This window comes from Pongo abelii, chromosome 1 (assembly GCF_028885655.2).
Source record: "Pongo abelii isolate AG06213 chromosome 1, NHGRI_mPonAbe1-v2.0_pri, whole genome shotgun sequence".
NCBI lineage: Eukaryota > Metazoa > Chordata > Mammalia > Primates > Hominidae > Pongo > Pongo abelii.
This window is the reverse complement of record NC_071985.2, coordinates 16677515-16705267: the sequence shown is the minus strand read 5'-3', so window position 1 is coordinate 16705267 and position 27753 is coordinate 16677515. Positions and strand designations below refer to the sequence as shown.

At 42.3% G+C, this 27753-nt stretch overlaps 1 protein-coding gene across 8 annotated transcripts in view; it reads right to left on the bottom strand.

The window, feature by feature from the left end:
- The window catches only part of SIPA1L2 (signal induced proliferation associated 1 like 2), a 237895-nt gene extending 211673 nt beyond the window's left edge, over nt 1–26222 (bottom strand). For 4 of the 8 annotated variants that reach the window (XM_054561433.2, XM_054561492.2, XM_054561483.2 and 1 more), the window contains exon 1: nt 25598–25693. The gene's annotated coding sequence lies outside the window, so the exon portion shown is untranslated. Of the gene's footprint in view, nt 1–4604; nt 4682–25560; nt 25695–26158 lie in introns of those variants that run through there. The other 4 variants (XM_054561454.2, XM_054561462.2, XM_054561438.2 and 1 more) reach the window with 4 other exon arrangements.
- Between the last annotated feature and the right edge of the window lie 1531 nt (nt 26223–27753).

Here is a 27753-nt window from a genome sequence, read left to right as displayed (position 1 = left end):
CCTCTTCGTTCACTAAAATTCACTCCACTTTTATATTCTGTTGTATTCATTTCCTTTCCAGCCGCCTCCTCTCACTCTGCTCTAGTGTAGGCAGACAAGTTATTTAACACATACCAGATGTTCAATAATGCGGAATAGTAACTACAGTTTATTGTGCACCTACTATGTGCCAGGCACTTGACAAAGCACTTTCACAAGCATTATCAGAATCTCACAACAATCTTTCACAATAGATATTCTAATCCCCATTTCGAGATGTGAGAATCGAGGCTTAACTTACCCAAGGTGGTGTATCTGTTTGGGTTTTGTTTTGGTGTGGTTTTGTTTTTCTGAGACAGGGTGATGTGGCTTGGATCTGTGTCCCCACCCAAATCTCATGTTGAATTGTAATCACCAATGTTGGAGGTGAGGCCTGGTGGGAGGGACTGGATCATGGGGGTGGTTTCTAATGGTTTAGCACCAGCCTCCTAGTACTATCTCGTGATGGAGTTCTCAGGAGATGTTTGTTTAAATGTGTGTGGCACATACCCCCTTCTCCTCTCTTCCTCCTGTGTGGGCCATGTAAGACCTGTTTGTTTCCACTTCATCTTCCGCCATAATTGTAAGTTTCCTGAGGCCTCCCCAGAAGCCAAGCAGATGGCCAGCATCATGCTTCCTGTACAGCCTGCAGAACCGTGAGCCAATTAAAGCTCTTTTCCTTATAAATTACCCAGTCTCAGGTATTTCTTTATAGCAATGCAAGAACTGACTTAATACACAGGGTCTTGCTCTGTCTCCCTGGCTGGAGTGCAGTGGCTCAATCATGGCTCACTGCAGTCTTGACCTCCTGGGCTCAAGTGATTCTCCCACCTCAGTCTCCTGAGTAGCTAGGACTATAGGCATACATCACCACACCCAGCTAATTTTTGTATTTTTCTGTACAGACGGGGTTTCTCCACGTTGCCCAGTCTGGTGTCGAACTCCTGGGCTCAAATGATCCACTTTCCTCAGCCTCCCAAAGTGCCAGGAGGATTACACGTGTGAGTCGCTGTGCCCAGCCACCCAAGGTAGTACAGACTTCAGGTTCAAACTCTGGAATATCACAGTGAACAAACCATGGTAGGTGTTCAAAAGACACTGAATAAAAGTTACTCCCAGCTGGGTGTGGTGGCACATGCCTGTAATTGCAGAACTTTGGGAGGCCGAAAAGGGTGGATCACCTGAGGTCAGGAATTCGAGACAAGCCTGGCCAACATGGGGAAACTCTGTCTCTACTAAAAATACAAAATTAGCCAGGCATGGTGGCGGGTGCCTGTAATCCCAGCTACTTGGGAGGCTGAGGCAGGAGAATCGCTTGAACCTGTGAGGCGGAGGTTGCAGTGAGCCAAGATCACGCCACTGTACTCCAGCCTGGGCGACAGAGTGAGATTCTGTCTCAAAACAAACAAAAAAAACAGGGTACCTCAAGCCTCACATTCATTCCACTAAAATTATACTGGCTTGTGAAATATAATTTTTACATTATGATAAAAATAAAAAATACAGGATTTCTGATTCTCCAACAATATGATAGGAATTCTTACACACATCACACATATGTGCACTGCCTATGCCACAGTCAGACACAGGTGCTGCTTTCTGATCCATCAGACAATGCTGTAGCACACACAGCACATTCTAACCACATATTCATATCAGTGTTTCAGACACGTGATGCTACTGAGTTCAAGAAATTTCAAGTACATTAACAACGAATATATATTATAGGCATCTTTTGTAACAGCAAGAGAAAGGACCTCATAATCTATTAATACTTTTCATCTACTATCATTACAATTTGATAGATACTAAAAATTGACTTCAGAGTTGCTATTCAAACATAATTCTTAAAACATGCTTTCATAAGTCATGTAGACTAATTCACAGAGAGACAATTAGCCTTTGACACTGCATTTAATTTAATAAGCCATTTCAGAATTTTAATAGAAGCATTAACAGGTGTGAAAGAGGAATGAACTTTTTTTTGAGACCTCATAACTTACAAATTAGCTAATTTTTATTTTTAACATAAATGTCAAAAAGCATAGTACCAAAGGGCCGGCAATTATACTGCTAAAAAGACATGGAAGTTATCTGGGTCAAGGTATCTCTGCTTTCAGAAATAAGCCGAGAGCTTTAACGGTATTTTTAAAGTAAATGCCAAAATCTCTAACTTAACGTTTAGTAGCAATGCAGAAAAATATTCTCATTGTCAAGGAGAGGTACTTGTGATAATTAAATAAAATAATGTAGGTATATAAAGCAAGTCATTCTGGGCCTTACCAATGAATTATATTATTCATTTATTATATATATTATATAATTTATAATATATTATTAATAAAAAGATCCTGAAATTAATTTCAATGCCTTTAAATTATACATATATATGTATTTCTTCCTATGTAATAAGTTTAAATGAAAGAAAGTTGTCAGAAGGTTAAAAAATATAATGCTTAAACTGACATATAAGATCAGCAAATAATTTTCAAAGCATACATGAAACTAAACTTAGATGTTAGGGGCTTTTACGATGAAGAGCATGTACCAAAAACATATCTATTAGACATCTATATCTAATAAACATTTGCTAATTACTTGTCTTGAAAATTTCTGTTAAGTAGAGTCTAGTAAATATTTGCTAATTACTTGCCTTGAAAACTTCTGTTAAATACAATTAAAAGAAAATAAATCCAAACTATATTGAATCAGGAAACTATTTTGAGACAGACTAATTATTTTTTAAAGATTACATATAATTCAGTCATTCAAATATTTTAACAGCATGTTTTTTCCTATTATAAAATTAATATGTTCATTTTAGAAAAGCTGGAAAACAAATGCAAAAAGAAAATGATAATTACACATAACACAACCACAAGTAATAACCATTGTAAATTTTTTAACGTATCCCTGTTCCATTAATACATATGCATATTTAATATACTGCTTACCAAGAAAATGTTTTCATTTAATATTATGTGAACATTTTCCCATGTCATTAAATAGCCTTATAAAACAAGATATTTAATTGATTTAAATTACTTGATCATATGCAGTATCATAATTGAATATCTTACTATCAAATTTTTTCCAATTTTTCATATAATAACTAATATTACATTGGGTATCCTTATACATAAATCTTTTAGACCACTTGTGATTATTTCATAGGGTAAACTGCTCATCCCAAATCCCCATAAAATTATTAACTTTCTGTGTTATGAAAAGTGGCACAGAGCTTAACCAAGAAGACAAGGAACGCCATGCTTAGAGCACTCAGCATTAACGAAAACTGTCCCCACTTCTCCTCATATTTATTAATCTTTCAGCCAGTACCATGGAAGAGAAGGGCTTCTTTGTTCAAAGTCTTCAGGCATACAGGTAGGGTTACATGGTCATGTTCCCATCTGCACTTATTTCCCATATTTCACCTCTTTAAAAAAAAAAAAAAAAAAAGCCAGGCACGGTGTCTCATGCCTGTAATCCCAGCACTCTGGGAGTCAGAGGCAGGCGGATCACCTGAGGTCAGGAGTTTGAAACCAGCCTGATCAAAACGGAGAAACCCCGTTTCTACTAAAAATACAAAATTAGCTAGGCGGGGTAGCGCACGCCTGTAATCCCAGCTACTCGGGAGGCTGAGGCAGGAAAATCACTCGAATTGGGGAGGCGGAGGTTGCAGTGAGCCGAGATCGCACCATTGCACTCCAGCCTGGGCAACAAGAGCGAAACTCCATCTCAAAAAAAAAAAAAACGAGTCAACCAGGTTGGAGTGCAGTGGCGCAATCTCAGCTCACCACAACTTCCACCTCTAGACTCAAGCGACTCTCATGCCTCAGCCTCCTGAGTAGCTGGAACTACAGGCATGCATCACCACACCCCACTAATTTTTCTGTATTTTTAGTAGAGACAGGATTTCACCATGGTGGTCAGGCTGGTCTCGAACTCCTGACTTCAAGTGATCTGTCCGCCTCAACCTCCCAAAGTACTGGGATTACAGGCATGAGCCACTGTGCCCAACCCCATATTTCACCTCTTGAGAGGAATGGGCAGATAATCTTTTAGGGATAGCTTCTCACAAGGGGTCAAATATCCAGTGAGGGACTGCTGCAGAGGGAAGACCACCTGCAAATGCAGTAACAACTCTCAAATAATAGAAAACAAATTAATGGGTTGGAATCAAGAGGCTGGTGCCCTCTTTTCAATGCTATCTCTTCCTCTACCCTCTGAGTACAAGCTCAGGCATTAACATGGTCCTCCTCTCTCATTAAAATAAAAAATTATTTTAGCATTTTGGTGTTGCCAAGTTACTCGAGTTATTACAGATGTTTCTCTGTGTCCCGCACACCCATATCTCGGCATATATTACAAACACGAGGAGATCCATGCACAGTAGAAGACTGATAAGCACTCCAACTAAGGTAGAGGCACATGGGCGAGAAATACACCACAGAGAAAACCACATACAATGGCCAAGCAAGTGCCAGGCAAGTTCACCTACCTGGGACTGTGAGATTCCATTACTCCATCTTCAACTCACAGCCCCAAAATAAATCTTCCAAAGAGTTCACAATCTAGCTACTTACTCACAATAGGCCGGTCTTCTTAAAGTCAAACACGTATCTAACATTAACCGACATCCCCTCCTTTAGAAAAGAATTAGCTGTGAAAAAAGAAAAAAAAAAGTAACCTCTTTTCTAATAGTTTGTTTTCCACAATTTAATTTTGTCTCTCTAAAAGGTAATTTGGGATAATCACCCACATCAAACTAGCCATAGACCAGTTTGGATGTTGTTGAACTTGTATGGTGAGTCACATGACTAATTAAGATCATTAGGACAGTGTTACAACAGTGATGTTTTATAGTTAGTTGTTAACTTTCATACAAAAGTATACAAAATCCAGAATCCATTTTGTTCATCAAATTAACTATTACTTAATAAAATAAACGGTTGGACCTAATCACCAATGACATATCAAAAATAAATTTTGAAATATATCATTTGCTTACTTTCTGGGTAAAAGTTTAAAATGAATATGCTGAAATTGCTTCCAAATTTCTTCTTCCATTTCCATCAACATACTTCTCTGTGAAAGGGTATCTCTATTATGCATATTATTAAAACAAAACAGAAACCATTGAGATACACATTATCCCCTAAAATAGTGTTATCAATCCAAACCTGAGTAGATAAATTATCAAGCAAGAACGAAGCAAGTGGCCTGGCATGGTGGCTCACACCTGTAATCCCAGTATTTTGGGAGGCCAAGGTGGGCAGATCACAGGGTCAGGAGTTTGAGACCAGCCTGGCCAACATAGTGAAACCCCGTCTCTACTAAAAATACAAAAAATTAGCTGGGTGTGGTGGTGGGTGCCTGTAATCCCAGCTACCTGGGAGGCTGAGGCAGAAGAATCACTTGAACCTGGGAGGCAGAGCTTGCAGTGAGCCAAGATCGCACCACTGCACTCCAGCCCAGGCGACAGTGCAAGACTCCATCTCAGAAAAAAAAAGAAAAAAGAAAAAAAAGGAAGCAAACTCAGTTATCAAATTAAAATCTTAAAATAATGATATGCATAGTGTCTGTTCAAAATCTGTTATTAGCATTTAAAATGGAGACCTGATCTCTCACTTGTAACTTTAGTTATAATTGCAGAACAAAGTTGTGAGAGTAATTGTGACTCACTTTATTCATCTCTGATATGCACATTTTCATGGAACAAATATAATTTTCTTTAATAATGCTTTTCTTTTTTCCCATGTTTATTGTGATTATATTTAAAGGAATGGAAGTTAACGTCTGTTAAATCTAACAATAAAAATTGAGGTTTTAAAATGTTGTACTGTGTATCTCTTCATGTTTCTTTTTTAATAATGAATATTATTTATATTCTCAGAAGTACCAATCTGTGAGGGATTGGAAATTAAAGACACTTGAGTTCCTTCAGTTCTCCGCCACAGAGAAGTGCTGTGCTAGGTGATCTGGATGGGAACAAGTCACTGGTTGAGACCTGGACTCGCTTGGAGAAACTGCCTCTGCCGATGCAAGGGCATGGTGAGGGCCCCGCCAGCACTGGGCTGGACACCAGGTTTCCAGGGCTAAAGTAAGACACAAAAACTCGGTGCTATGGAAGATGTAAGGAGGGAAATGTGCCTTACTTATTTATGTAGTTTCTAAAAATAAAATACATACAAAATCCTAAGAGATCTTGATAAACAGCAAAATATTTGTATGTTTGTCAGTTTGTCTCCAAGTCTTAAAAACCAGTAATCAGGCAAACAAGCAACCCCCTCCACATACACACATCAGCAATGATGAACTCAGGCACCTGGGCCTGACACTAGGCCGCCAGAAGAGCTCAGAGTTTAGCCTTTCTCAGTGTGGAGCGGCACCGTGTCATCTGTTCCCGAGTTGGAACTCATCAGAGGCCAGCACAGGCCTAACAGCAAGTGAAGGAGAATAAGGGCAATTAAATGGGGAGGAACACCTTGGTTCAGGTAGGGCTTTAACTCACATTTCTAAAATGACCTTACAAAAAATAAAATAAAAACTCTATTTGTACTAACAATAGGCCTGAAACCCAGAGTGCCACCAACGCTCTCTGACTGATATGGTTTGGCTCTGTGTCTCCACCCAAATCTCATCTTGAATTGTACTCCCGTAATTCCTACGTGTTGTGGGAGGGACCCAGAGGGAGACAATTTGAATTAGGGACCCAGAGGGAGACAATTTGAATTATGGGGGCAGCTTCCCCCATCCTGTTCTTGTGGTAGTGAATAAGCCTCACAAGACCTGATGGTTTTATCAGGGGTTCCGCTTTTGCATCTTCCTCATTTTCTCTTGCCTCTGCCATGTAAGAACTGTCTTTTGCCTCCTGCCATGATTCTGAGGCCTCCCCAGCCATGTGGAACTCCAGTTAAACCATTTTTTCTTCCCAGTCTCGAATATATCTTTATCAGCAGCGTGAAAATGGATTAATACAGTAAATTGGTACCAGTAGAGTGGGGCGTTGCTGAAAAGACACCTGAAAATGTGGGAGCGACTTTGCCGACTGTTACTTTAGTAGGTAACAGGCAGAAGTTGGAACAGTTTGGAGGGCTCAGAAGAAGAGAGAAAAATGTGGGAAAGTTTGGAACTTGCCTGAGACTCGTTGAATGGCTTTGACCAAAAGCCTGATAGTGATATGAACAATAAGGTCCAGGCTGAGGCGCTCTCAGAGGAAGATGAGGAACTTGGGAACTGGAGCAAAGGTGACTCCTGTTATGTTTTAGCAAAGAGACTAGTGGCATTTTACCCTTGCCCTAGAGATTTGTGGAACTTTGAACTTCAGAGAGAGAATTTAGGGTATCCGGCAGAAGAAATTTCTAAGCAGCAAAGCATTCAAGAGGTGACTTAGGTGCTGTTAACGGCATTCAGTTTTATAAGGAAAGCAGATCATAAAAGTTCAAAAAATTTGCAGCCTGACAATGTGACAGAAAAGAAAATCCCATTTTCTGAGGAGAAATCCAAGCCACCTGAAGAAATGTGCATAAACAATGAGGAGCCAACTGTTAATCCCCAAGACAATGGGGAAAATGTCTCCAGGGCATATCAGAGGCCTTCCCAGCAGCGCCTCCCATCACAGGCCCAGAAACCTAGGAGAAAATGGTTTCATGGGCCAGGCCCAGGGTTCCTGTGCCGTGTGCAGCCTACAGACTTGGTGCCCTGTGTCCCAGTCGCTCCAGCCGTGGCTGAGAGGGGTCAATGTAGAGCTGGGGCCCTGGCTTCAGAAGGGACAAGCCTCAAGCCTTGGCAGCTTCCACATGGTGTTGAGCCCACGAGTGCACAGAAGTCAAGAACTGAGGTTTGGGAACCTCAGCCTAGATTTCGCAGGATGTATGCAAATACCTGGATAACCAGGCAGAAGTTTGCTGTAGGGGCAGGCACTCATGGAGAAACTCTGCTAGGGCAGTGTAAAAGGGAAATGTGTGGTGGAGTCCCCACACAGAGTCCCTACTGGGGCACTGCCTAGTGGAGCTGTGAGAAGAGGGCCACTGTCCTCCAGACCCCAGAATGGTAGATCCACCAAGAGCTTGCACCGTTCGCCTGGAAAAGCTGCAGACACTCAACGCCAGCCCATGAAAGCAGCTGGGAGGGAGGCTGTACCCTGCAAAGCCACAGAGGTGGAGCTGCCCAAGACCATGGGAACCCACCTCTTGCATCAGCATGACCTGGATGTGAGACCTGCAGTCAAAGGAGATCATTTTGGAGTTTTAACACTTGACTGCCCTGCTGCATGGGCCCTGTAACCCCTTTGTTTTGGTCAATTTCTCCCATTTGGAACAGCTGTATTTACTCATACCTGTATCCCCATTGTATCTAAGAAGTAATTGGCTTGCTCTTGATTTCACAGGCTCATAGGTGGAAGGAACTTGTCTTGTCTCCGATGAGACTTTGGACTGCTAACTTTTGGGTTACTGCTGAAATGAGTTAAGACATTGGGGGACTATTGGGAAGGCATGATTGGTTTTGAAATGTCAGGACATGAGATTTGGAGAGGCCAGAGGTGCAATGATATGGTTTAGCTCTGTGTCCTCACCCAAATCTTATCTTGAATTGTACTCCCATAACTCCTACACGTTGTGGGAGGGAGGGACCTGGTGGAAGATAGTTTGAATCATGGGGGCAGTTTCCCCCATACTGTTCTCGTGGTAGTGAATAAGTCTCACGAGATCTGATGGTTTTTATCAAGTGTTTCCGCTTTTTCCCTTGCTGCCGCCATGTAAGAAATGGCTTTCACCTCCTGCCATGATTCTGAGGCCTCCCCAGCCATGTGAAACTGTAAGTCCAATTAAACCTCTTTTTCTTCCCAGTCTCCGGTATGTCTTTTATCAGCAGCGTGAAAACAGACTAATACACTGACCTTCAGCTTATTCGTCACCTCTTCATTTTGAGTGGGTGGAAAAGTGAGCAGTACTTTTTCAATGGACTTCACAATGTCTCTACCCAGAAAGATATAACTTAAAATATTAGTGTTTTCACAAGACCCTTTATACTAGACTTTTTAGAAGGCATCCTGGTGGTAAAGCTGTAGAAAGGCCCAGGCAAGAAGGAAAACACAAAGTTACAGGTGGTCTTTAGAAAACCACCCACTTTTATTATGGAGTCAAGGGAACCTTCTCCAGGTGGTAACAGCATTCTATATATTCTCTGAAGGTATCCAACACGGAACTGTCTTCCAGCAATTCTGGAAGTTACTAGGAATCTAAACACTTAGAAGAATAGAGCAAGGATTAAAAGCTGTGAACAAAATACAGATACTACCATAAAGATAAGATTAGCAGGATCCAGTTTTTGGAAGCTTCCAATTAAGTTAAAATTCAAGAACAAAATTATATGTGTGTGAGTGTGTGTGTGTATAATGCCAAAAATGTTGTAATGTAGGTCAAATTAGTTCATCTCAATTTAGGGAGCACAGAATATGATCTTTCATGTGCTATGTGCTTTCTAACCCACAGAACACACCCAGTATCTGAGCAACAGGAAGCTAGGATGGGTTTGAACACAAAAATGTAAGAATCGCCCACAGGATTTGAGGCAGAGTCCAGCAAATCTTTATTCCGAGTCCAACAATAACAGAACACTTAGCAGGAGGGCACTGTGCAGAAACCACTTATCTGAGGATTATTAGTATATTTGCAATTTCTTTGGCATCTCCTCCCACTCTTCCCATGAAGACATGAACTCTGAGAAACCTTCACCCTCCTGTAGAAGGCTTCCCTTTTTCCTCCAAAATCCCCAACCAACAGACTACACTAACTTACTGTCATGAAAAGCATAGGCTCACACTCCACACAGGGATTGCCAGATACTTCGTGTAACAGCGTAAGAAGAGAAAGATAAAGGGTTTTGGCTGATGGAATAACTCATTATTCCATCAGCCAAGGCCTGTGTAAATGTTTACCCATTAATGGAAAGTCAAAGCACACACATTTTAGAGGCATGTTAATGTAGGATTTAATCAGGCACCATAAATCAGCAGGCCAGTTTTCCTCACACACGTTTCGTATTTCAGTTCAGATAGAGTAGAAACACCGTCCTCAGAATTTATACACATTTGATCTAACTGATTAAGTTCCACATTGCTCTTTTGTTCACTATAAACAAAAAGATGTAAAAAGAATTCCCAAATTGCCAAAGGATGAATTGAAAACATACCATCTGCAGCTGTTTAGCCACAGCTACTGCCCCCAAATCAAATGAAAGGCTCAAGAAATGCTCAGCTGCATTCTTATTGCTCGGGAGGTTCCCGGAATCCTTCCATGATTAAGTTATTGGCAAAAATTAGCAATATATGCATAGCCCATCTATAATACACCTCGAGCAGACAGCAGCATTCAAAAGGAAATGAATGCAACTTTCGAATTATCAAAATGCCATGATGCTCCTGTTAAAAAACCATTTAGCCTTTCCATCTTACAAAAATTTGAAATGTCATTTATTTTAACCAAGAGTTTCTCCTGCCTCTTTTTCTAATTTGATAGTGGAAAGTGACAAATGCATCCTTATCACTAAGTTTTCATTCTTTTGCATGTCTTCATTCAAGAACATGAACACTCCAATCTCTAGGAGAAAATTCCAGTCCAAAGCTGGATATAATCCCTTAACTTAGAGCAAACAAGTGTAAGCCTCTACTCTCAAACATTCTGAGAGGAATAAGCTCACGTTCATAGTACACTGTGGATGTTATGAGGTGACCCTCTGGAAAGAATATTTATGTCTGGTATCATCAGAATTACTGCTACACATCCTTGGAAACCACAAGATAACTCTAGAGACACAAAACTCAAGAGCCCAAGAATGGGGGCCACGCTCCATCTCCTGCCTCTGACACCATGGTGCACTGACCACAGCACTTGCTGCCCTTGAGCTTGGACACAGGCGCGGAATCTACTCCACACGGTCTCCAAAGTGGCCACTAAAATCGATCAGAATCGTCACTTCAAGAGTTTTTCAAGGTGCTAGCCAGCAGTCTGCTGAAGGTCCTTTCAGGCTAAAGCAGCACAACGTGAGCTCATTAGAGAAGGAGAAAATCACACGCACAACTGCTTCCTTACTATTTGCCCCAACTCCATCCCAGCTCCTCAGAGTATGAGATGGCCCCTGGACTCCAATGGAACTTCCTCTGAATCGCAGGCAAGCCAGAGGGCCCTGCAGTCATTCAAAGGTTTTTGCTCCCAAGAAATCCTCTGACTCCTGAATAAGTGATTACTATTATTCCATTCATCAACTGTCTCTTAAGCCTTCTATTATGAGTCTGAATTTTAAACAGGGACTAGGTCTTTTATTACATCCCCTGATCCATGTCTCCAGTAACATTTCTTTCGAAGTTATAGAATCTGTCAGCAATCTAATTATTAGACTTTACTCTCCCTTCCTCCACCCAGAACTAAACTACTTCCAATGGGGGGGGAGCGGGGAAGGACTCTATCTTGAGAAATATTATTAGAAAATCTACTGTATTTCCAGAATAAGAGCACCACAAGGGCAACACCCTGTCTGCCTTACTCACCACCATAACCTGAGTCCCTAGAACTGTGTCTGGTAAAAAAGAACACGTAATAAATAGCAGACGAATTAATACATCTGAGCACCAGCTATACGACAGGCAGCTTTTCTCGATAAATCCTCTCCGTAATACTATGACACGGACTAAATTTTTTCCACTTACAGGTTCAGAAATGTGGACTTTTAGAGGGGAAGCCGCTGACTGACATACAGGCCCCACAGCCATGGAGATGGCCCCTCAGTCTTAGCCCATGTCTGATCTATCCAAAACGTGTTCTGTATCTTGGGAGTACAATATAGCAAAAAGAGCTCAAGATCACAAGGAATTTTATCCTACAGTAGAGAGGAATACTAGGGAAGCTCCCAACACAAGAGTTCTAACATCCAGCATCACACAAAGCATCATAAAACACACTGGGCAAAGCAGAACCGAAGAATTGGCAATGCTAATTCCACAAGACTAGAACAGAAGCCCAGGGATAGCCAGCTACACGACATTCCCTAGGATCCCCTGAAGTTAGGTCAGGTCATAATAAGAGCTCCAGAAGAATGAGTGGAAGGGATGGAGGAGACCCTTCTGGGCCGGCCCTTTAGGTGATGCACACCTGGGTGCCCCTTCCCCCTCAACAAGCCTCAGCGCAGATCGCTGAGAGCAATGCAGCGAGGCTGGGCCCTATGATGGCAGAAACAGATGGAAGGAACCTGAATCCACACACGTCAGGTGGCGGAGAGCAGCCTACCTGTCCGGACTTTAGGCTGTCACACTAGAAAGAAATCAGCTTTTCCACCGCCAGAGCATTCTGTAGTGTCTCTTAGAGCAAGCAGAGCTACCTTAACCAATACAGCCCTAAGGAAAAGTCTTCTCACCTTGATGCACATTCCATATGCAAAACAACCATTAACCCGGTACAGCTGATGAAAACATTTTAGTACTTTCATTTATGGCTGGAGAGGTTTAGCAACTCAGAACTTCAGTAGTAGAAGAAATAGAAAAGGAGGTGGTTAATTAAGTCTAGACTTTTATTTTTATGTCAACTATGTCTTCATTTTGCCAGCCAGTATCTCTTCAGCATAAGTGATTGAAAATCTGTATTTTTTCATGGCTAATTGATTAGTCACCTTCATATAGTATCATAAAACTGAACTCAGGAATTTTTTTTGTTTTAATAATTGTTGCATTTGAAATAATTGGAAATAATTTGAATTAATTAGAAATAATTCCTCAGTTTTGCAAAGATAAATAGATTTATTTTCATTCACCTAAAATTTTCTAAGTATCAGATACAAATAAACCAGTAATATGTCAGGATCCAACTCTTCAGAAGCAAAGTTGCTCAGCTCAATGCTGTGAGCTGGCCTGAGCCAGGCCTGCAGCAAGTGTCAGCCAACTAACAAAAGAAGCACCTAATCTCCAGAATGAATGGGTGGGATGTAAGATGAGATCCAGTGGGGAAACTGCCAAATCAGATAGGAAAATCACACCCCTGTAGGGAAAAGGAAAGTTGAGATGTGACTGAAGATAAATACATAAATATCTGACAGAAATTGCTCCTAAAATCATTTGACAAACGGATATGACCTCTGAAAAGGTCATGTGATCAAGATGAAGGTAAAGAAAACCCAGTGTGGTCATATAAAGTATACAACAAAGTAAAAATAAATAAATTATGCTGAATTTTGAAAGAAGCTTTATACACAGGAGTGCATACTGCATGATTCCATTTACATCAAGTACAAGAACATGCAAAACTTATCAATGGCCCTAAAAATAAAAGGAACAAAGGTTGCCTCAGATAAAGGTGGGAAACAAAAGAGTAAGTTGACCGGGCAGGGACATCAGAGAACTTTCGGAAGTGAAAGAAACATTTCACATCCTAATAGAAGTATGGGCCATATGGGTGTATGCATTTATCAAAACTCACAGAATGATACACTTAAGATTTGTGCATTTCACTCTATACCTTTTACTTCAAAAAATGTAAAAGTTTTTAACTCATTTACAATATACATGCTAAAGTGTTTAGTGATAAAGTGTAAACATGTGTGCAACTTACTCTGAAATGCATCAAAAAAATAAAATGGACTGATGGATGGGTAGAAGACAGAGAGACATGTATAAAGCAAATAAAGCCAGACCTAACAACTCTGGGATCCAGGAGGTGGGTACAGAGGTGTCCACTAAACCACACAATATTCTCAGCTTTTCTGTAAGATTGCAAATTTGCATGATAAAACGTTGGGAGAAAGTATATGGCAATTACACTGAGATTTATTGGTTTAAATAAATCGCAGAAGTTTAAAGCAGAACGCAAATCTTACCCAGCACTTACTGTTAGTTCATGAGACATAAGACAGGAAGTGGACTGAAGGAAGGGAGCATGGGCAGCAAACGAACAACACCCCAGAGACCTGGGGGCTGAAGGGATGCTCAGGCAAGGCAAGCTCTTTTTGTCCACAGACATCCTTCCTAATGTCGCCTCAGTTTAAAACTCTTGTGGCTGGGCGCGGTGGCTCACACCTGTAATCCCAGCACTTTAGGAGGCCAAGGCGGGTGGATCACAAGGTCAGGAGTTCGAGACCAGCCTGACCAACATGGTGAAACCCCGTCTCTACTAAAAATACAAAAATTAGCTGGGCGTGGTGGCGTGTGCCTGTAATCTCAGCTAATCAGGAGGCTGAGGCAGGAGAATCGCTTGAACCCAGGAGTCGGAGGTTGCAGTGAGCCAAGATTGCACCACTGCACTCCAGCCTGAGGGACAGAGCGAGACTCCATCTCAAAAAAAAAAAAAAAAAACTCTTGTTACTCAGCATAATTTTAAAATAAATCACTTCAGTGTATCAATTATCAAGTTATATATTCCTAAGTATAAAGTCTCAAAACAAAACACATGACCTTGAGTTGCAAATATAATACTATGTGTATATTCTGTCAACTAACTGAAATGAATTCAGTAATTTTATACCAAAACATCATTTATATCTCTGTATATCCAAAATAATTTTTCCTTTAGTTTTATGACACAGTCTATAACCTTTAGTAAATTACAATGAGGAAAAAAAACATAATGACCATCTTACATGATAGACAAAGTAATTATCACCACTTTGAAAATACTGTCCGTCACTTCTCCTTAATGTTGCTTTTGTTAATAAAATCCATTTCTGGAGTTGCAAAACCTAAACCAGGCAAAAAGATGAGTTTGGATTTAAGCAGATCATTTTAATAGAGATAGTACTGTGATCAAAGGAACAACTGAGAGTGTTCTGTATGTATCTTCTGGTCTTGGAGAGGGCCTACAGTTTCCTGCACACAAGAGGCCCTCAACAAAAATTCAAATCCTAACTATTTTCCAAAGCTTAACTCAAGTTCTATCTTCCTTGAATGTTTTCCTAACTATGCAAACCCACCTTATTCTCAGCTAACCACACACTCTTTCATCTGAAAGAAGCTGTAGTGCCCATCTATCATATGGTCTCATTTACACAGGAATCTTTTTCTAATACACCTGACACATAGCCATCAACTCTGCCCAAGTTAGTTAGTTCATCATCTAAGAAGGCAGTTCATTCATCACCTAATAAGGTAGCCCATGCTACTACACAATAGCTCTAGTGATTAAATCATTCCCTCTGATAGTTCTGAATCAGTAATATAAGGAAGTTTAACTAGACAAACACTCAAAGTCCCTCTGAGGACTAAATTCTAAGTCAGTTAATTTGCTGACTCTGCCTGACAGCTACCCAGGACGGGATGGAAGGGATGGAAGGACAAGATCCCTGTCCTCAGGGATCTCACACCCTAGGGTGCCCCTGTTAACTTGGAAATCTTAGAATGCCAGCATTTAAAAAGACTTCAAGATGGCATGGCCCCACATCCTTATTTTAAAATTGGATTATAGTCACTGCCCCAGAAAGCTGAGAGAGTTAGACAAGGCCACGGAAGAACCCCTTATCCCACTTGTATCATCTGCAATAGCAAGATAGTCTACTCTACTCTTAAATGCTCCAAATAGATTTTTTTTTTTAAGATGGAGTCTTACTCTCTCACTAGGCTGGAGTGCAATGGCGTGATCTCAGTTCACTGCAACCTCCGCCTCCCGAATTCAAGCGTTTCTCCCGCCTCAGCCTCCTGAGTAGCTGGGATTACAGGCATGCATTGCCAAGCCTGGCTAATTTTTGTATTTTTAGTAGAGACGGGGTTTCACCATGTTGGTCAGGCTGGTCTTGAACTCCTGAACTCATGATCCGCCCACCTCAGCCTCCCAAAGTGCTGGGATTATAGGCATGAGCCACCACGCCTGGCCAGATTTTTTTAAATTATCATTTTTCTCTGTAGTTTTACCTGTTCCAAAAAGGAAGAAGGTAAAAGTTCACTTTTAAACACACTAATGCTTGCAGGGATGACAAGGAAAGCAAGTGCATATTGCCAGAACCCTGCTCCATGAAGGCAGGTGTCTCGATGTACACTTCTCTCCACCTTCCTCAACACCTCCCAGGGTGCTACAGCAAGGGAAGTACAGATGTGCTAAGCCTTTGCTATTGGAATAACAAAGAGCGTAGTAAGATGAAAGCAGTGTCTCTTGAAACTCTCCTAGGGCCTTGTTCTTCATTCCATGCACATATCCTGTGCCGACTCAACATCCCCTCTGCTCCACAGCTTATCTCAGAAAGAACTAAGTTACGGTGCCAAGCTAAGAGGATGAATTTAGAAAGCTCCACATAACCAGACGCACAGCGACAGCAGCCATCAGACATCACCCAGATTTAACTGCCCTAAAATTAGCAGTCAGAGCAAAGTAGTTACTGCAATGATTGCGTCAGAGCTATTCTGACTGGCGAACTGCCAGTTTTAAACAAATTGTCCTGCTTTCTCTACCAGGGAAACAATATTTTGGAACAGAGCCAGCTAAGCATTTCAGTGAATCTTCAAATTCTAGCTTCGCTACTAATGTTGTATAATTCAATGACAAGGTGAACAAAGTCTATATAGGCTACATCTGCAAGGGTGTTATTTTCTTTGTTGTAAGCACTTATTCTTTGGGTGAGTAAAGTACTGTGGATGAATCTTTTTAAATATTTAAATGCCTGAAATTTATTTAGGGATTCACATTCAACTGGCTTAAACAAAGATTATGCAAATCTAGCAAAGTATAAATGCAAAACAAAAATTGTTTTCCTCTTATATTTCTTTTAATCTTGGCAAAGACTCAGGGGCTAAAAAAAATGTTCTCTGCATGATCACAGAAGGACCCACTCACTTCCCAACAAAGAATATATAACCTGATTCAATCAGTAAAACTGCTACCTCACCACAAATTACAAAATTTCTAGTTAATAACAGACAATTCACTGGCTGAGAGAACACGGCAGTTTTTAGACCAGAACAATGAGCTCATTAACCCAACCCTCAGCCTCCACTTCCCCCTTTCAGTGACAGTGAGTCGGATAATTCCACCATTCTCATATGCATACACCTTCTTTAGTCCCTCCCTCTCTCCCTTCTTCCTTTCTGTCTTTTCATTCTTTCCTTTTATCATGATTTATTGAAACCTACCATACCTTACAAGTGAGCTGTAGAATAAAGAACACTATAGCTGGAACCAAGAGACATGGGTTTAAAATATAAGGACTCAGATTCAGAAAACCACACTTTCATTAAACCTTAGTTTCTGTATCTGTAAAAGGGAAAAAAATCCCACCAGCCTTATAAGGTTCTCGTTAAGTATACATGAGAGAACACAAATGAAAGTTCAAGCACGATAACATTTTACACTTGCCTTTAAGAATATCTCTCCCCAATTCTTTATTCTCTTCATAAATCAACAACATTAGTCTCCTTCACTTATTCTTGTCATTTAAAACATTTTATTTTTGTGTGTGTGTGAGAGGGTCTCACTCTGTCACACAGGTTGGGGTCCACTGGTACAATCAGCCCACTGTAACCTCAAACACCTGGGCTCAAGGGATCGGCCCTCCTCAGCCTCCCCAGTGGCTAGGTCGACAGGTGTGCACCACCACACTCAGCTCATTTTAAAATTTTTTGTAGAGATGAGGTCTTGCTTTGTAGTCCAGGCTAGTCTCAAACTCCTGGGCTCAAGCAATCCTTGCCTCAGCCTCCCAAAGTGCTGGGATTACAGGCATGAGCCACTATGCCCAACTTAAAACATTTTAAACGGGAAAAATGACCTATTATTCCAAACAAATGAGTTACAACGATCCTCAAATAAAATTGGTTGATAAATTGGATGCTTCTACTATCATGTACGCCTTGCTTACAGCACTTATCACAGCATACCTTATACACAAATATAAACAAATAGGAGTTAGAATGATATCCCTCTAATGTCATATTATAAGAACTAGCACTACGTTAAGATATTAAAGATAAAAGACTTTTACCATGTAAAATTAAGACTATGGCTACTGAGCACCTACCATATTTAAGGCATAAATAATATCCTCATGTACTGAGTCAACAAAAGATGCACTATACACTACTGATGGGGTTTTTAAACATCATGATTTCCTGTAGAAATGAACCCTGCTAATGGACTGAGAGCTAAAGGACTACAGACAGTACTACACAATTCAGAAATCGTTTCTTTTCAGTAAGCTTGATTAAGCCCCAGCCAGGGCTTTTAAGTCAACTGCAGCCTCATGGGATTCAAATAGGGCTATGCAGTCATCAGCACAGATGAGACTTTGAAACCTGGGAAAGGTGTAAATCATACTCTCTCATGAAAGGCGGCCACCTAAGGGTGCCCAGGCTCCCAGGAACCACACCCCTCTGAATGGGGCTATAAAATTCTTGATGTAACAGATGGAACACAGTCCCTCTTCAGAAACTTCCACATTTTTACCAGTTCCATATCAGAGTTCAATCACAGGTCATTTCAAATGACCCAGGAAAGGCATAAATGAGGTATAAACTGTTGTTCAAGATAGATCATGTACAATAGAAATAATGATTAGAACTTGCTCAACAGTATTTAGTTCAACAAAAGCCAAGATAAAGGAAGTTCTTTTATGTTCAACCCACAACTCCCAATCATTTCTTTAACAAATATTTGTTTACCGTGAGCCTATTATGTGTCAAAAACCACCTAAGTGCAGGGAATACAGCAGTAAACTAGAAATGTCCCTGCCTGTTTGCTGTTAATGTTCCATTACTAAAATGGCACAGGAGGATAGGTGGGGGTGGATGGTGCTCGTTTAGCTGGAAGCTACTGGAGATACAAGAGCAGGGCTCCCTGCTGTCTCTCCTCATTCATTCCCAACCCACTAATGGCTGGGAAGCTACGCATTCCTTGAACTACGGGTGCCTGTGTGCTACAGTTCTAGCCAACCACATACAGACAGAGCTAGGCTATCAATCTGAACTTTTAACATACCCTGATCCTGGGAATGGTTTTGTCTGAGTGTGAAAGTATGATGCTTCTTAAACAGCTGAGTTCAGGCCAGGCACAGTGGCTCACGCCTGTAATCCCAGCACTCTGGGAGGCTGAGGCGGGCAGATCACGAGGTCAGGAGATCGAGACCATCCTGGCTAACATGGTGAAACCCCGTCTCTACTAAAAATACAAAAAAAAATTAGCTAGGCATGGTGGCAGGCACCTGTAGTCCCAGCTTCTTGGGAGGCTGAGGCAGGAGAATGGCATGAACCCAGAAGGCGGAGCTTGCAGTGAGCCAAGATCGCGCCACTGCACTCCAGCCTGGGTGACAGTGCGAGACTCCGTCTCAAAACACAAAACAAAACAAAACAAAAAAACAGCGGAGTTCAACTAGAAACTTTCTAAGGAGAATAGCATCACCATTACATTAACCTCCTACCCCTCAATAAATGAAACCTCAAACCAAGACCCACAAGCAATTCTGTAAGAAAACAGGCCAAAGTCAGAAATGTCTTCGGGAAAAAGAATACATACACAGTAAATATAAGGCCCATCAAGAGTGGAGTTTGTCTTCGGCTTGCCTCACAAGACCCTACAGGCTCCCTAGAAATTCCATTTCTCAACTGCTATAAACCCTAACCAGTGATAGTACAACAGTGGTCTCTAAACAGGGGCCACACATTTCAAAGATACAAACGCCCTTGAGATGCAGAGAAAATACTTCTACATCTATTTATTTTTAATATTAATCTCCTTAAAATGTACATTTGTTTTATAATGTCAATAATATCTTAGCACAGTAAAGTATATGTTTATACATACAGATATATTATACATATACACACACACAAACGTGCATGCAGATATGTATATATGTATATGCATACATACATGAACACTTAGACAACTGTGTACAGATGGGATGAACGTTGAAAAAAGTTTGAGAACCTTGAGAACCTACTAAAAAGAAACCACTGTTTTTTGCATTAGGCCATTTAAACACCTGAAACAGGTAGCATTGCCCTGTACAAAGAATCAAAACTATAATTCCTAAAATTATTTATTAGAAACTTCAATACAGAGAGGACAGTATCCCAAAGCTATTCCTCAACAATGTGAATACCCACTGTTCAACAAGGAACCAAATGTGTTATCAAAACCACCTCCAGAAGACAGTGAAAGTAGTTATGCTGACTTCACAGGACACTATGCCTTAAGCATTAATCAGAACTTTCTTTTAAAACTCCACACAATAGTTGATCTCAGCATACATAATCTTTTATTCACCCAAGAATTCTTACTTTCCACAGTAACAATTTTTAACACTGGCTCTTTACCTAGATATTTTTACTTAAGAGTTTGAATATACTACCAGATAGCCTACTTCGGACTGTTCTGATTTCTTGAGCAACTCAACTAAATGGGGATATTTCTCAGCAGATTAAGCAAATATGCAGAAGTGAAAAATATGGAGTAATCTAATGGGCAGAGTTCAAGACACCCCTTCTGGCTAAATGTTTATTAGTAAAATAGGAAGAGAAGTATATCAACCAATTAAAACAAAACCGGAAGAGACTGTGGTGTTCTTCCCTACTATCTGAAAGCAATTCAACACAAGAGAATACCAAACCAAAAAACAAGCTGAAGAAAGTCCAACAAGATTCTGATTTTTCCTACAAGCACTGCAGTTCCTAAGGCCTCCAGAGGTCACAGATCACAGCGTGACCCTAGTGTCTCAATCTAGTCAGTCATTCAACAAATTTTCTTAATCATATGTAGAAGAGAGTCCTCGTTACTAGGGACACACTGAAAATGAACTCATTATTACTCAGCATAACTTGGTCAGTAGAACCAGCAAAGGAGGTTTGACACCCTTTTTCAGGATATCCATGTGGAAAGGTGGAGATATATGGGCTAGTTATATGATATTAAGAGCATTAGTAGTTAACTGTAACTGAGAGTGTAACTCCTTGTAAGCCTCGAGGGAAGCTTCCAGAGACACACTTGGTGCTGTTCAGCCAGTTTAACAATTTCATCACTGGCTTAAGCAAAAATATAAAAGAGTCTGATCTAATAATGTACAGACAGCATTTCTTTGGGAGGACAGGTGAAGGTGCCAAATAATATAATCAAATTCCAAAAAGCATGATGGAAAGAATCAGCTAAAATAAAGCAAAACCACAGCGCAATAGGTTTTGCAGTGACATCAGCACAAGATGGAAAGACGAGGTTCAATGGCAGCATGTGATTAACGGCTCGGGGGGTTTTAGTGAAAAGGAAACTCATTGAGTCTGGCCACCGGAAAAGTGAACGCAAACTTGGACTACATCAGTGCAAGCAACATGCAACCTATGACAGGACACTCCTGCTCTACTCTACATGGGTCATGTTCACGGGTCACGTTACACCAGGAGCCCAACTCTGACAGAGACTGAAGGATTTGTTCTGTAGACCAAGGCAGTAGAATTTGAATAAACAAGCAGAATCAGATTTCAATTCTATAGGCCAAAAAAACTTTCTAGTACTCAAAACCATTAAAAGGTGGAGATCACCACCCGTTACTTGCAATGTTCAGGTATTACTGGAAGACCACTTATAGAGATTATATAAAAGGATTCAAATATCAAAGAAGGGTTAGTTGAGCTACTCAGTGATTTCCAAACCCTGGTACTTAGTGAAGTTTTCATTGACCCACGCAAAAGAAAAAAGTGTCTGTGTGGGGATAGCTATAAATCCACGAGTGTGGTAATTTTAACACAGCTCCTCTCTGGATAGGAAGAACTCTCCTTTAAGTCTGACAGCATACATATTCTTCCCCCTTTCCCCACCTTTTCTCTTTTTTGGTACATCAAACAGATTTTGACAAAATGCATTGACAATAGGTAGTAACTGCTGTTGTCAATTTTAAACACACTTACGTAGCAACATTAAATGCTGACATATCTAACAATCCCTAATATTTGCTTGTTTTTTTCATTTTACAGGTAGATGAAAACAAAAGATATAGGAATAACATGATGAGGCAGTCTTTAAGGTCCTTTCTGGTCCAAAGGTGCTATGACAACTAGACTCGACTTGCTGCATATTTTCTTCCTTCCTACCACCCAACTTGGCTATCTAGTACTGGGGGGGGAAGAACGAACCAAGGAATTGGGTTGCACTAAATATGAAATCTCTCAAGAAGCAGAACTTCAACAGTGAGTCAAGATCTGGCTCCCTTCTACAACTGCTGTTCTTTGGAACCAAAGTTTATGAATCAAGTTCAGAAAGGATCAAAATAATCTATGTCTAAAGTTGGGAGGCTGTTAAATTCCTACCATATTGTTATCACTCTTTTAAAAGGAGTCACAGCTAAATGCAATTGGAACAGAAAAAGCAATTTCTGAATCATTGATTTCAAGGTAAATCAAGTAACTATGACCCTCATGCAAAACATTCACATACAAACTTACTATAGGCCAAGGCGAAGAAATGACATAATCATGAAAAATATAAACATCCCAGTCAGACAGGCATTTTCATTACTCTAATGCATTCGTTTTAAACCTTAAAGAAACCCCAAATTTTGGTGCTGAAAGGGATCACGAAAATACTTTCATCCAAATTCATTTGTGACAGGTGGTAGAGGCAGGAAGCTCAAGGTTCCTGTCTGTGCCTAAAGCTTTTTCCACTCTCACTCTGCAAATGAATTAGGCACCTTAACAGAAGTAGAAAACCTAGAACATGGTTCACTCTTCTCTAGGACTGTACTTTGTATTTCACTGAAGTTCAAAACAGAAAAAACAAAACAAAACAGCTTTTCAATTAACAATACCCCAGTCTAAATTTTCTTCAAATTCAGTATGTCTTTAAAAGGATTTGTAATCCTAAACTACCACCATAAATTGATCAGAAGTTCAAAAACTCAATGCCTTCCTCAATCTCAAAAAATAACCCCTGCATTTACCAATTATGGTTGGGGGCAAGGGGCTGTATCCACATAAACACATAGTTCTTTGCAAAGTATGCGGGAAACACAATCCCTTTAAACTAGTTTTGATGCCCAAACACAGTGCTTTTAAACCAGTTTCAATTACCAAAACAACTGGTTTTTCAGGGTAGCTAGTATTTCCTTACTTTCAGAAATAGACTGCTAATTTCAAAATAATAACCCGCTTCCCCTTTGCCTCAGGTAAAAAGATCCCCAAGGTGGACAAGTGTTTACTAAGCTCAGGTATCAAGAAACCCTTCAAACCACCATCCCAGTCTTGGGGGGTGGGGGGGAGAAAAAAAAAAAACCTTCCAAATCCATATTACACAGCTTTAACTACAGTAAGCATCATAGAAGCCAAATCATGATCTGATAATTCCCCTATTAGACTAAAAGTTACATTCCATACAATTAAAGCTCTTTGAGAAAATCTATGATTTAAAAACATAAAAAGCATTTAATGAAAAACATATACTTAAAGCAACTGGGTAAAATCTGTGGCCCATACTAAAAGCCAGAAGCTCCACCCCCATACCTGTGATCTAGGGCTTGCTTTATTTTCCGGATCAAGTGCTTACACTGCTTCTTATCCAAGTTCATTTCACCCCATCTATAGGTAGAATGTGGGTACTGATAAAAGCTGTTTCTGATTTCATTTCCTACTTCCCAGATGTTTGCTCTGTAGTTTTTCTTCTTTTTCCTTCAGCTATTTATGAATACACTCTAATTTAGAACAAATTCAATATGTCTTATTTTAAAATGGGCAAGGCACACAATAAATGAGCGCTATAAAGATAATTTCAAGATATTTATCCAGCGTATAAATAAGTTTGCCTACCTAGGCAAGATTTGGACAGGCTGCCATGATCTTGCTTTAGAATAAAAGTGCTTAAAAACATAACTGGGAGCCTGCTGCTGCTGCTGCTGCTGCTGTTACTGCTGAAACTACGGGCTATTGTGCTTGTCATAAAAGGGCTTGTGCTTAGAAATGAAAAAATCAAATATCCTCTGGGGAGAAGATGTCCCTAACACAATCCCTGGTATGAATCATGCAGATACTTTAACTGAATCTCTTCCCAAAATGGATCAATGGAATCTTTTAGGAAGAATCAATGTGATTTATACCCAAAACTTAAGAAAGATTGCATTTTCTCATGAATAATACTCTCTTATAACTCTGAATCAAGCAGTCAAATTCAATCAAGCGGTAAATATCTTTCAACTGGAAATATTGTCTAAACAGGATGACAAAACTAACAGAACTCTGAATTCTTTAAGTAAGTCCAAACATGAAACAGGCATTCTTAAATGATGTAACTAAATACAGTAACCAAGTTGTCTCTTGAAATTCAACTTTAGGAATGCCAAAAATAATAGGCCACCTCTCAATATCCGCAAAAATATCGGTATGTGTAGGTTTTCTAGGAAAGTAATAAAAAGCAACAGTTTGGGAGATCTTTTTCCTTCAATTACTAATTGTAACACTAGAAAAACTACAACCTAGGCTGCACACAAACGCAACTCAAATGGGCAGTTTACTAAATGTCTGTCATAAGAAAGCCATCTAGTGTTAACGTTTAGAATGGAGACGGCAGACAAAAGAGGCAAAGAAAAGAAAAATCTGTGCGACTATTTTGAACTTACTGAGCAAAGCCATGAGAATCACCAAGATTCTTTGAGGCTTTTTTTCCTTGTTTTTTGAAAAAAAGCCATTCTTGTCAAAACCCAGTCTCAATTTAACCAAAATCCAAAATGTCTACAATTTTATTTTGACCAAAATCATGTTTTGGTGAGCACAATTCCGTGACCAACGCACTTGATTTTTTCCAATACTCAGGCCAGAGTCATCTTGGGCTGAATTAATTTAACTCAAGCAGGTTAATGATGACAAATATCTCCCAGAGGGGTAATGCCAAGTTGTTCTCCTTTCCGAGAAGCCTCGGCTCTCTCTTGCAGATGATGAGCCGAAATTGATTCTTTGGGTTTGCCGCACGGCTGAAAATGAATCTGTAGGTGTTCCTGGGGATATTCCCAGGACGTGGGCAAACTACCCTCACTGACACGGGAAGACCCGGAGAGGCCCAGGAGCTGGCAAAGTGGGAAGAAAGGTCGCAGTGAGTAAGAAGGGCGCTCGCGAGAGGCTCACGGTCTTACAAAGAGGAATCCGTCCCGGTGAGGGCGCGCGCTCCGGGCGCACCCCTTCTAGAAGGGGAATTAGCCCTGCAGCAAGTTCGGCGTCAACCGGCCAGGCGCGCCGGGGAAGCTGCGTCGGGCAACCGCGAGCCCTTCCAGAGAGCGTTAGTCAAAGCGGAGTTCTGGGCACCTGGAGGAGATCCTCCTCAGTGCCTGTGTCGCCGAGACCGGAATAACCTTTCAGCCGATCGATAACTTGGAGAGAAGAGGCGGCGGCGGCTCCTCTTCCAGCCGGGGCCCGGGAGCGCGGGGCGCATCTGCGCCTACAAGCCGGACCCTGCGCCGCGCCCCTCGCACCTCCGCGCCCCTCGCACCTTCGCGCCCCTCGCACCCCCGCGCCCCTCGCACCCCTCGCCGCCGTCAGCCCCCCAAAGCGCCCCAAAGGGCATCCCCTTCCCCTTCGGGACAGTCCCCGCCTGGCCGCAGCCATCCCAAACCGACCCTCGCCACGCTGCCCGTCCGATTTGCCGACACGAACCTTCGCAACGCCGTCCGCCGGGACCTGCTACAGCCTGTGCGCGCCGGGCGGCGCGTACCCGGGCTGCCGCCTCGCCGCCCGCCGCTGCCCCGGGCTGCCCATCGGCCCGGACTCTCCCCGCGCCGGGCTCCGGCGGAGGCGGCCCGGACCCGCCGGCTGCGGCTGGAGCTCTCGGCCTGCGCTCGGGCGGCCGGCGGGGGCGCGGTGCTCCTCCTCCGTCCTCCTCCTCCTCTCGCTCCGCCGGCTCCTCCCGGGCTCCCAGTCTGCCGCGCCGGCTCCCGATGCCACCGCCCGCCCGCCCAGCGGCACCGCCCCCCGCCCGCTCTGCGGGCTCCCATTGGCCGCCGCTTGCAGGCCCCCTCGGCCCCGCCCCACGATTGGGCGCAGGCACCGTCAGTCTCAGCGCCCGCCGGGCTCTGGGCGCAGCCGGTGCGCTGTTCCCAGGCCCCGCAGCGCGCTGGAGCTGCGCGTCCAGGAGGGGCCCGGACGCCCTTCTTGCGGAGGGGGCTGCGGGGCGCAGCATGAGCGGCGCTGGGCGAGCTCGAGGGCCGGGCAGCCTACCTGGACCCCGGCTTCTAGAAAGCCGTCGCCGTCCTTGTCGGGACTCGCTTTCGCCCCTCTGAGGAATAAGTTAAAAACCGCGAGTCTGGTTCTGAGCCGCCCCCTGGCGCAGGCGCGACCCCACCCGGCCCTCCCATCTCCCAACTTGGGACAGACGCGGCGGCCAGGCGGTCGGATCCGTGATCCTCGGCCGCTGGGGCTACATACACAGCCCAGGACGCCACAGAATCGCCGAGGCCCCGCGAACGCCCGAACGGCCGCAAGTCGAAGTGATCCCATCTGAAGAAGACAGCGCGAGGAAGCGAGACCCTGCTATGTGCCGGCCCCCGGAGGGCGCCCCGGACCCTGTGGGTCGGAGGGTGGGGAAGCACAGAGAAACACGCAGGCAGTAAAACGTTAGGAGGACAGGGGGTGCCAGCGTGCAGGAAATGCTGCTAAGAAACCTTTAGGAGCTGGGGGAAAACGGAGAGACCAGCAGTTCCAGGCACCCGCATCCCAGCGCGGTCCGCTCACCCCTTCCTCCCTGCCCTCCAGGCAGCGCTCAGCCCACGGTAGAAATGTCTTGGATCTTTTTTCCGACGAGGAAGAATTGAACTTTTTATACCCAACTTTCTTAGAAATGTTGACTCACCTGTGAGGAAGCATTATTTGAAACTATTATTGTAAATTGCTTGACATTTGAATTAGATGCGGAAAGATTAAAGGGTCTCAGAAGAATCTTTTAAGCTGGACTGGAATTGACTCTGCCTAAATGAACAGCAACAGTCATCTATACGCAGGAATAATAAAGCAGGTGGAGGCAGCCTCTAACTTACCTTCCAGCCACACCGTAGAATTTCCTGAGCAGGCTTTTTTGTTAGAGTTTTGAGCTGGGTTCCCTGAGACTGGATTGGGGCTTTCAGTTCCTCCCCTTCTAGAGTCAGACTTCTTCCTGAAGAAAAAATGTTATCTCTACTTCCCTATCACAAACACTTCCTAGAACACAGCCCTGTTAAAAGTTAAATAGAGGCGTTCCCTCCCACGCTGTATTTCTCTGTGATCTGAAGCATGTACACATTATACAATCTTTTGTATCTTTTTAAATTATAGGTATAATCTGTGGGATTAGGTATAACTAAACAGGTCAAGAAGCAATCCTGTGACATAATACAATTCCTGAGCACTCCAGGTTTTGATGAGTTTCCCAACTGTCACCCAATTATCAGCATTTACAAGATTGTCATGTATTCATTTAACAAACGTTTATGAAGCCAGGCGCAGTGGCTCACGCCTGTAATCCCAGCATTTTGGGAGGCCGAGGCGGGAGGATCACAAGGTCAGGAGATCAGGATCTTCCTGGCTAACATGGTGAAACCCAGTCTCTACTAAAAATACAAAAAATTAGCCGGGCGTGGTGGCAGGCGCCTGTGGTGGCAGGCGCCTGTAGTCCCAGCTACTCGGGTAGCTGAGGCAAGAGGATGGTGTGAACCCGGGATGTGGAGCTTGCAGTGAGCCGGGATCATGCCACTGCACGCCAGCCTGGGTGACAGAGTGAGACTCCGTCTCAAAAAAAAAAAGAAAAAACAGATTTATGGAGATCCTCTGATATTCCAGAC